The sequence below is a fragment of the Etheostoma spectabile genome, chromosome 16 (genome assembly GCF_008692095.1).
Source record: "Etheostoma spectabile isolate EspeVRDwgs_2016 chromosome 16, UIUC_Espe_1.0, whole genome shotgun sequence".
Taxonomy (NCBI): Eukaryota; Metazoa; Chordata; class Actinopteri; order Perciformes; family Percidae; genus Etheostoma; species Etheostoma spectabile.
This window is the reverse complement of record NC_045748.1, coordinates 1,279,022-1,289,965: the sequence shown is the minus strand read 5'-3', so window position 1 is coordinate 1,289,965 and position 10,944 is coordinate 1,279,022. Positions and strand designations below refer to the sequence as shown.

At 48.2% G+C, this 10,944-nt stretch overlaps 1 protein-coding gene and 1 long non-coding RNA gene across 5 annotated transcripts in view; one reads left to right on the top strand and one right to left on the bottom strand.

Annotated features, from left to right (window-relative positions):
• whrna (whirlin a) overlaps positions 1-10,944 on the bottom strand; it is a 300,442-nt gene that overhangs the window by 90,363 nt on the left and 199,135 nt on the right. The window lies entirely within an intron of this gene.
• The window catches only part of LOC116704256 (uncharacterized), a 15,756-nt gene continuing 9,364 nt past the window's right edge, over positions 4,553-10,944 (top strand). Inside the window, exon 1 of the long non-coding RNA XR_004335633.1 lies at positions 4,553-4,564. This is a non-coding gene — a long non-coding RNA (uncharacterized LOC116704256). The remainder of the gene's footprint in view (positions 4,565-10,944) is intronic.

Here is a 10,944-nt window from a genome sequence, read left to right as displayed (position 1 = left end):
AACCTGGTTTTGTCCGTGCCGGGTGCGCCTCCGGTCCTGGGCGTCCCGTCCTCTTTCCGCGTTCCGTGGTTCCGTCCGGCTTGTCCCACTGGTTAGCGTCGTTTTGGCCGTGCGCGGTTCGCCGCTCTAGGCTGTGATGCTTTCCCCTGGTAGTAACCCGCGTGTTGCTTTGTTCGTTTGTCCATAGTCTCCTTTACTTGGTGTTATTATCGCCTCGGGCATCGTACACACTTCTTGTTTTGTTCTCCCCGGTGGTCGTGCTCTGGTTTCTCCTCCTGGCCGCTGTCCCGGGACCACTGTCCGCCCCGTGTCCCGGCCGGGTGCGGCCCCGTCAACGCGTGCCGACCCGCCCCCCTGTCACGTGACCATCCTTTGTTATTCAACCACCCCACCCATCCCAATGTGCCGTCATCTCTGCCCTTCACCTACCCTTTTCCCACGTCAGCCCCTGTGCAGTGCATGGCTCGGTGTCCTGCTTTTGACACCCACACCCGGCTGTCTCGGGATAGTGGCCTGTGTGTCGAGGCATTCCTTCTATGGCCGGTGCGGCATTTGGTTCAGGCCCGTGGTCCGTGCGGCCCCCCCCCGTCTCTGTGCGCCATCCGTCAAATCGTTCGCTAGCAGACCCCAGAGGGGCCCGACGGCTTTCCGACCACGAATGCATCAACCGCTTGTGTCCCTGTGCTGCACGCCCCCCCCAGGGCTGATCGTGGCCCCATCCTGGCTCCGGCATACTGCATGCTCGTACCCTCCTCAGTTTTCTTGCTGTTTGCTCCTACCGCCGCGTTTTTCCTCTGCTGCCCCTCTCGGGGTATGGTCGACGCCCGGCCACTACCTTGGCTCCTTTCTGCTTTCACTTGTAGGTCCTTCTGTCCATCATTGCCTTTCCAGTCTTTATCTGCTCGGCGCGTTCGGCTGGGGTCTCTCGGTCCTGCCCTCTGATGTCGCAGGGTATTTTGTGTTGTTCTTACGGATCTGCGACCACGCATCCCGTACGTTGCGCCTCTCGGTTGTTCGGGTTTTGTATGTGGAATTCTTTTTTGTTCTGGGGTTCGGCCTTGCAAATGTTTCATGTGGCATCAGATTGTAGCTTTTGTGACCCGTCGCGTGTACTGCGTCTGTTTCACGAGGTTTATCTCCGTGCTTCCCTCAGCCTTCTCGTGGCTTTTCCCCTTTTCTTTTCCCGCTCCTTCTTTCTTTTTTTTTTTTTGTTTATCATGATTTGTTTTTGCCGCTCTTGCTTCTAATTGTTTTGGGGGCTGTTTTTTTTTATTTACTCATCCCTATCTCCTTCCTCCAAGCGCTTGCACTCACGCAGACGTCTCTGACCCGAACCTCCCGAAGTCCTGCTTGTCCGCACACCTTCCGCTCCCCTCCCTTCGGTTCCTCCTTTCGTCCCTCTCCTCAATGGCTGTGTTGGCCACCAGGTCTCTGCCTGATTTGCCCCTGCCCCTGATCGCCGATTAAATTGTATGTCTCCCTCTTGTGCGTGGTTACTTCTGGTTCCAACGATCTCCACCCCCGGCTCCTCCCCCGTTCACAGAGGCTGGACTCCGCCCCCCCCTGCCCGTCCCACACCAGACACCCACAGAGAGTACAATTTCTCCCTAGTGTCCCACAACCGGCAAGAGACCGTGGTAGCGTGGATGCGTGTTGCCCTGCACGTCACCCACACCTTGAAGTCCCTGCCCCCACCCCGATCCAGTTGCACGAGTCCCGTTCCCAATTCTGGCCAACGTGGCAACCTCCTCTCCTCCACGCCTCATTACCTTGCCCAATTCCCGGCATCCCCAACCCCCGCCTGACGACCCTTCCACCGCTCCCGTCAACAACTTTTTCGGCTCTTGCTCCTGTCCCGGCTCGTTGCACCCCCACCACCTCCGCGTCCTTCCTTTCACATCTTATGAGCGCCCCCGACGAAGGCCCGCCAACACCCGGTCCAACTAGTGAACCCGCGCTCAAGCACACGGGTGGTGTGCCGGACGCACACACCCACCCCCCACCCCCGACAACACCACGCCCCCCCGCCCCTTTTCGCCCCCCCCTGTTCCCTCCCCTCTCAGCCGCCGCACAAACCCACCACTCCCGGGTGAGACGCCCCCCCCCCCCACGGCCCGCGGGCTCTCACAAGTCTCTACCACTCTCTCTCCCTTCCTCTGAGCCACCGGAGCCCTTACGCCAGTCCAATGTTCAGACGAGTCGGGACGGGATTCCCCGGAACTCTGGTTGGCCCTTGCGAACAGCCCACGATTTGTGACGCCACGTCAGATAGCACAGTGCCGCGCGGGGTCATTCTCAGCCACCACCTTGCCTGGGCCACGGAGACCCCCCTTTTCTCCTGCCTGCAACTCATTCACCATTCTCCCCGACCCCTACCCGGCCCAGGAGGCCCGTGCACTATTCTTTCTTTTTGTCCCACCAGCCCCCCCCCGCGTGCACCGCCGCCCGTGCCCATGCCACAACCAACACCCCCCCCTACTAGAAAGCCCAGACCCAAGCCCCTACACCTGCCTTGTTTTTGGTCTCTTTCCCTTTCCACCTCCCCCGGACCACTTGGTTGGCTCCCTGTGCCCCAAGAGAGAGAGCTTGTTTTGTTCGTGTTGCGCCCACATGGCAACTGCAGTGAGTTGAATAATGCGTGTGCTTAATTCAGAGACGAGACCTCAAAGTTAGACCTATCGTGGGCTTGTTGATTTGCCTAACCAGATGTTCCTTTTTACTAACCTTCCCGGATGGCGACCCCTCCCCTGTACAGTTGTTCCCGGGCGTTCTTGGACCTTCCCTGCTCCTTGCCCCCGTCCATTCACGCCGCGTAGCTGTCCTCCCTTCAGGTCATTGTGTACGTTCATGGAGTGTGTATCAATGTCCGTGCGTCAGTCGTGGTGGGCCGGTCGCGCCGCGCCCCTGGCCGCTGCCGGCGCCCCTGGATTGAACCAGCAGCAGCTTTTTGACCCCTTGATGAGTCAATAGAGAACGGGAGAGGAGAAACATTGTCCTTCACAGCAAGAGAGGAGACACGTTCCACACTAGGTTAAATTCAAGAGCAGAGACCAGCCGGTGTGCGAAAGGATGCTACCCCAGGAGTCTGACGAACATGCGTTTGGAAAAACATGAAAAAAAACCCACGGCCCACATTGCCGTACCACACGGAGTAACTAGAGTCCGCGAGACCCGTGAGCCATAAGGTCCCATAAGTAACGTAACCCCCCCAAATCCCGTGTCTACGTAGTTCACACTCAGCCGACACCACAAGGACAACAGTACGTATGCGGGGCACTCGTAATGTGGGCCAGTAAAAAAAGCTTCTCCCCGACCGCCCCACCCCAACTCTCAACCACCTGAGAAGACTCCTCCCATGGGGTCCCGTGGCTCGGCAGCGTCCCCTGTGCCCCCGGTCTGGCCCAAGCGGGTTCGCTTGGTTGCGTCCCGGCCCCTCCATTATTGGTTCATTTTCAGTCACACCCGCCCTCGATGGTGCTGTCTCCCCACCATTCCGCGTCCCCAATGCCTTTGTGGTGCTTTGTTGCATTTGCGCAGAGCCTTTCCGATAGACCACACCCAATACTGGCAGGGGACCTGCATTAATTCGACCACTTACTTTATGCACAATTTGCTGTTTCCATACAGAGATATTCGTTCATACGGATTTTTTACATACAAGTCGGAGACGTTTCCCACAGCTTCGAAGGCAGTCCGCTGCGTCTTCTCTGTTACGTCCTGCGTCTATCATCCCTCAGTAAGGATACAACAACGAACATTTTCTGTTGACCCTGTCACCTAATCCTCCCGATGGAAAGGGAGTCACATACAGTGGCAGTGCCTGCCACAAGCGAGGTACTGACAGAGGGGAGGGGAAGGGCGGCTCCTCGCAAAACAGATTCAGAGAGAGGTGATGTTTTCGCAGCCACAGGACGAGAAATCACCATGCGTGCTGGCTGGACATACCTGGCAACTTTTTTACAGGAACGTCACTGTCTTTTCACCGAGAAAAGTTGCCAGATTGTCGCTAGCGCTTTTGTGCAAAAAAAGTTGCTAAGGGGGTCTGAAAAATCACTAAATCTAGCAAACAAAGTTGCTAAGTTGCAACACTGTTTCATGGAGACAGGCACTGTGTGCACGGAGGGAAGGAGATGTGTAAGGTGTGTGTGTAGAGTGACAGAGGTAAGAAGGAGAGAACAGGAAAGGAAATCAGCACTGAACGGAAATGCGATTTAAAAGCGTATAAAGACTGTTTGCTTGTGTGGGGCACCGCCACAAATTACTCTAGGTGGGGAAAGGAAATGCTGTTTAAAATAAGTTCACCAGTAGTATATTGTAGGCTAAGCCCTAGTCGCACAGGAATAGTATGATCTGGGGACTCTAGTTATTGTAATAGTTGCGGAGGTGTCTGTGATCTCTATCCCGACGAATCTGCCATTCTGTAATTGTCCAATTTCGGGGTTGTATTGGTGGTGTGGCAGTATAATGAATGTTTTGACAGAGCCTGACATCATGTAGTTGGAATAATATCAGGAAATTCAAGTAAACTACAGACTTTGCGCACACACTCCCGAATGCGGGGGGAGTAAATTTCTAAAATACATCGAGGATAAGGTCCCTAGTAAGTACTAGTTCCATGCGAATAGGGTTTAAGAGAGGGACTAAAACTGGCGTAATTCTACACCCTGGTGGAAGCAGATAATTGTAGAGAGTGATAAATCAACCTGTTGATGCATCACTCCAGCCTTCACTAAAATATGTGACCATTTTGGTATCGAATTGCAGTTTGTCTCAACCAGATCAAATCTGGATTGATTATCTGGTAACACAAGCAGGTATACGTCGTGAACACAACACACAAGCGGAGTATTTAGAGGCAGTGTGTGAGAGGAGAGAGGAGACGAGAGAGAGACCTGAGAGAGACTGAAGCTATGTGGCTGGAGAAAAGGAAGTATTTGAGTGAGTACCAAAGAACAGATAAAACAGCTTCCTTTTCCTTAGTAGCTTTAGGGATCAGTGGTTGGAGTACACACTGTATCCCTCTATCTCCCCTCTGTGTGGTCTGCCCACCATTCAGCCCTGAGCTGTCTGACTCAGACTGTTCCTACACAGCTTTGAGAATAATGCACACAGTATCTTGGCAGGTCTGATCAGACGCTCACTAGGACACTCAAAGGGAAGTGTACGTCACAGTGGCCTCTCGCTTCTTTGGCTTCCATCACAGCTCTCTGCTCCGCAGGTTTCAACGACATATCCGGAGTGGAGTCACAACGGACTGGTCAATAAGCATATTGGAATTATGCAATACTGATGTAGTAAATATACAGTCCCTGACAAAAGTCTTGTCGCTTTATTTTGTATTGTGTGAAACACCTGCTATTAACCTGACTTTTAATTAATCAATGGTGTAAGAATAGTCATATGAAAGCTAAAAACCCTTCCAAATGATGTTCAATGCATGAAATAAATTAGTTTCACTAAAAAAAGATTTATTATTTCAAGAAGACAGAAAGGTCAAATTTTAGCAGACAAAAGTTTTGTCGCCTTTACATAAATTGAACAATTTACTACAAATACAAAGTATGATCAGCAATTAAAATAGTGGTGCTGTGAGATGCAAATGGATATCTTGTATGATTCATGAGCTTGAAGGACTGCATCCATGCAGTTTGGCAAGCGATTCATAACAATGTGTTGATGAAGTCATCAGGAATAGTAGGAAAGCAGTCTGGCATGCCTCCCAGAGTTCACTCAATTCTTTGGTTTGGTCTTCCATGCTTCCTCTTTCACCTACCCCACATATGCTCAATGATGTTCATGTCTGGTGACTGGGCCGGCCCAATCCTGGAGCATCTTGTCTCTTCGCCTTGAGGAACTTTGAAGTGGAGATGGAAGTATGCGATGGAGCACCATCCTGCTGGAGAATTTGCCTTTTTATGGTTGGGAATATAAGAGGTAGCTAAGATTTCTTGGTATTGAGACTATTGATGTTGCCTTCCACCTGCAGATTCTCTGCACACCCCATACTGGATGTAACCCAGACCATGATTTCGGCCACCAAACTTCACGTTTTTCGGGTGAATCTTGGATCCATGGGGCTCCAGTAGGTCTCCTGCAATATTTGCGGCAACTGTGGTGTAATTCAACAAAAGATTCATCTGAAAAATCCACTTTCTTCCACTTCTCCAGCATCCACTGCTTTTAGCAGGCTGTGGGCCTTGGCAAATGCCACACGGTTTTTCAATTGTCTTTTGTTAGTGCTGGCTCTGGGCACTGATTTCGACCATGGAGGCCATTTCAAGACAGAATCCGACAAACCGTTCTGGTTGGACACAGGGACTTCAGGGGACCAGGTCTGGTGGAGCTCGCTGTCAGTGGAAAATGGGTGGCCTTGGATTTTCGAGCCAACAACGGTCCTCTCGAGCAGTTGTCTTGCGGGGTCTGCCTGACCTGGGCTTGTCAAAAACATCTCCAGTGTTTCAATGTTTTTTTAATCTCTGTACTTGACGCTGAGACACATTGAAGGTGTTCGCCACATCAGCAGTGGATCTGGGCTTCAGCCTCTTGATATCAAGACTTAGTCTCAGGGTGAAGACTTGTGAAGCATGTTTGCAGATGTCTAGTTGCAGTGATGTGAAGGTCTAGTGTACTGGGGTTGTTTATACACCACTGAGACCTAATTGATCCCTATTAGTCACAGGGAAGCTCATATGACAAGGCGACAACATCTATGTCTTTGCAAAATTGATCAATGGGTTACAAGCTGTGAATATTAGAAACTTTTGACAGTTCTTTTTTGCACTGAAACATTATTACAAGCGTGTGGGATAAAGAGCCATTTCTTGTAAAAATCTGATTAGGAAATATATTTCAGCGGCACCAACCCCAGTACACTAGACCTTCACATCAACTGCAACTAGACATCTGCAAACATGCTTCACAAGCTTCACCCTGAGACTAAAGTCTTGATTATCAAGAGGCTGAAGACCAATCCACGCTGATGTGGCAGACACCTAAATGTGCCCAGCGTCAAGTACAGAGGATTAAAAAAACATTGAAGACACTGGATGTTTTTGCACCCCGGTCAGGCAGACCCCGCAAGACAACTTGCTCGAGAGGACCGTTTGTTGGCTCGAAAATCCAAGGCCGACCCATTTTCCACTGCAGCAGAGCTCCACCAGACCTGGTCCCCTGATAGTCCCTGTGTCCACCAGAACGGTTTGTCGGATTCTGTCTTGAAATGTGCCCATGGTCGATCAGTGCCCAAAGCCAGCACTAACAAAAGACAATTGAAAAACCGTGTGCATTTGCCAAGGCCCACAGCCTGCTAAAGATTGATGCTGGAGAAGTGAAGAAGTGGATTTTTCAGATGACTCTTTTGTTTGAATTACACCACGTTTCCGCAAATATTGCAGGAGACCTACTGGAGCCGCCATGGATCCAAGATTCACCCAAAAAAACAGTGAAGTTTGGTGGCCGAAAAATCATGGTCTGGGTTACATCCAGTATGGGGGTGTTGCGAGAGATCTGCGGGTGGAAGGCAACATCAATAGTCTCAAAACCAAGAAATCTTAGCTACCTCTATATTCCCAACCATAAAAGAGGCCAATTCTCCACAGGATGGTGCTCCATCGCATACCCATCTCCACTTCAAAGTTCCTCAAGGCGAAGAGATCAAGATGCTCCAGATTGGCCGCCAGTCACCAGACATGAACATCATTGAGCATGTGTGGGTAGGATGAAAGAGGAAGCTGGAAGACCAAACCAAGAAATTGATGAACTCTGGGAGCATGCAAGACTGCTTTCCTAGCTATTCCTGATGACTTCATCAACACATTGTATGAATCCTTGCCAAACTGCATGGATGCAGTCCTTCAGCTCATGAAGTCATACAAGATATTCAATTTGAATCTCACAGCACCACTATTAATTTGCTGACATACTTTAGTATTTGTAGTAAATTTGTTCAATTTATGTAAAGGCGACAAAACTTTTGTCTTGCTAAAATTTGACCTTTCTGTCTTGTTGAAATAATAAATCTTTTTTTAGTGAAACTAATTTATTTCAGTGCATTGAACATCATTTGGAAGGGTTTTAGCTTTTCATATGAGCTATTTCTTACACCAATTGATTAATTAAAAGTCAGGTTAATAGCAGGTGTTTCTACAAAATAGATAAGCGACAAGACTTTTGTCAGGGACTGTATATTACTACATCAGTATTGCATAAATTCCAATAATGATTTGACAGTACAGTTGTGGACTCCGATATGTGTTTGAAACACTGCTGCAGAGCAGTGATGGAAGCCAGAAGAAGCGAGAGGCCAGACTGTGACGTACACTCCCTTTGAGTGGTCCTAGTGAGCGTCTGATCAGGACTATTGTCCAAGATACTTGTGACATTATTATCAAAGCTGTGTGAGGAACAGTCTGAGTCAGACAGCTCAGGGCTGAATGGTGGCAGACACACAGAGGGGAGATAGAGGGATAAAGTGGTAGCTCCAGACCACTGATCCCTAAAGCTACATAAAGGAAAAGGAAGCTGTTTTATCTGGTCCTTTGGTACTCACTCAAATACTTCCTTTTCTCCAGCCAGCTAGCTTTCAGGTCTCTCTCAGGTCTCTCTCTCTCTCTCTCTCTCTCTCTCTCTCTGCGTGTGTTGGTCACACGTATCATGCTGTTTACAGATACATCCAGATTTGATCTGGTTGAGACAAACTGCAATTCAGTACCAGAAAATGGCTCAAACATATATTGAGTGAAGTGCTGGAGTGAATGCATCAACAGGTTTAGATTTATCACTCTCTACAATTATCTGCTTCACCAGTGTGTAGAATTACGCCAGTTTTAGTCCCTCTCTTAAACCCTATTCGCATGGAACTAGTATTACTAGGGGACCTTATCCTCATGTGATTTAGAAATTACTCCCCCCGTCAGTCGGTTGTGCGCAAAGTCTGTAGTTTACTTGAATTTCCTGATATTATTCCCAACATATGATGTCAAGGCTCTGTCAAAACATTCATTTATAACTGCCACACCACCAATACAACCCCGAAATTGACAAATTACAGACATGGCAGATTCGTACGGGATAGAGATCACAGACGACCTCCGCAACTATTACAAATAACTAGAGTTCCCCAGATCATACTAGTCCTGTGCGACTAGGGCTTTAGCCTACAATATACTACTGGTGAACTTATTTTAAACAGCATTTCCCACACATAGAGTAATTTGTGGCGGTGCACCACACAAGCAACACTTTTAACGCTGTTTAAATCATGCATTCGTTCAGCTGTATTTCCTTTCCCTGTTCTCTTCCGTCTCTCTGTCACTCTACACACACACCTACACAGCTCCTTCCCTTCCGTGCACACAGTGCCTGTCTCCATGAAAACAGTGTTGCAACTTAGCAACTTTGTTGCTAGATTTAGTGATTTTTCAGACCCCCTTAGCAACTTTTTTTCACAAAAGCGACTAGCGACAAATCTGGCAACTTTCTGTAGAAAAGACAGTGACTTCCTGTAAAAAAGAAGTTGCCAGTATTGTCCAGCAAGCACGCATGGTATTTCTCTCCTGTGGCTGCGAAAACAGTCACCTCTCTCTGAATCTGTTTTGCGAGGAGCAGCCCCTTCCCTCCCCTCTCTCTTCATGTGTGGAAGCACTGCGCACAGGTAGGTAGGAAGAGGGTTAGGGACAGGGTGCAGGGGGCCGGTGTAGGTAGGAGAGACAGCAGGACGTAACAGGAGAAAGACGCAGCTGAACTGGCCTTCTAATCTGTGGGAAACACTGTTTAATCCTTATGAACATGAATATCATTATGGAAAATCAAATTGTCTAAAGTATTTTCTAATTAATCAGTCCCTCCAGGATTTTGCAATCGCAGTAATTCTTGCAAATTCAACAAATCACCACAAATTCAGTGTGACTCGTAATTTTGACCAATCACCACAATTTTACTGAAAATTTAACCAATAACTTGAGTTTCCTGTGACTTCAACCAATCTCAGAAATCCCGCGTGCCAGACCTTGTGTCACAGTGTGACGCTGAGAGCCACTGACCAAGCGGGAGTGAGAACGGGTTGACGTCACACATACGTCGCAAAATTCCTTTCCTTGTTTCTGCTATGTGAAGACGAGACGTGTGGGACTCAAACATCTCACATGTACCAACAAAACGTACAGCGAATGACCGTGCAAAACATTTCAGACCGTCCTGCCAACCTGTATACATTTTAACATCGCTGTAAATTTTTTTACTCTAAAGTTGTTAAAAGCTGCTGCTGTTTCAATCCTGTTGGCTCTCTGCAGCGGGCAGGGCTGCTGCTCCGGTCCCACCACGACTTACGCACGTACATGTACACACGCAGATGAGACGTACACAATTACCTGAATTGAGGACAGCTACGCTCGTTATTGTAATTGCAATGATAAGTTAAAGTCCAATAACTCCTTTAACAAACGTATAAATGTGAGTCCCAGCCCAGTATAGGAAATTAACAATGCAAAGATCAACAAGCCACAGATATGTTCAAATTTGATTCATTCAATAAATTATAATTTCTTGTTTTAAATCCACCAGCCATTTTTCACATTATACCCAAACAAGTTTCCTTTTGATTTTTAAAGAAATATACCAAAAACAAATTGCAACTTTTTTTCTCGCAATTTTCACTGTCTCTTGCAACTTCGTTGCAACAAAAATAAAAAAGGCACTGCAACTTTTCCTGGAGGGACTGATTAATGTTGAATAGTTAGCAGATAGAAAGGTAGTTTCTTCCTTTAACAGGTGAAATTTTTTTAAATAAATCTTCGCACTTTCTAACGTTTCTTCAGCAAACTTTGCTGTACATGTCCAACCATGCAGGGAACCCCCACTACATATTTTGTATGAAATGAAGTTGCATATTAAAGGGGTGATAGAATGGTTGTATAGAGTATATCACGCTGTTCCTTGAGGTCTTCT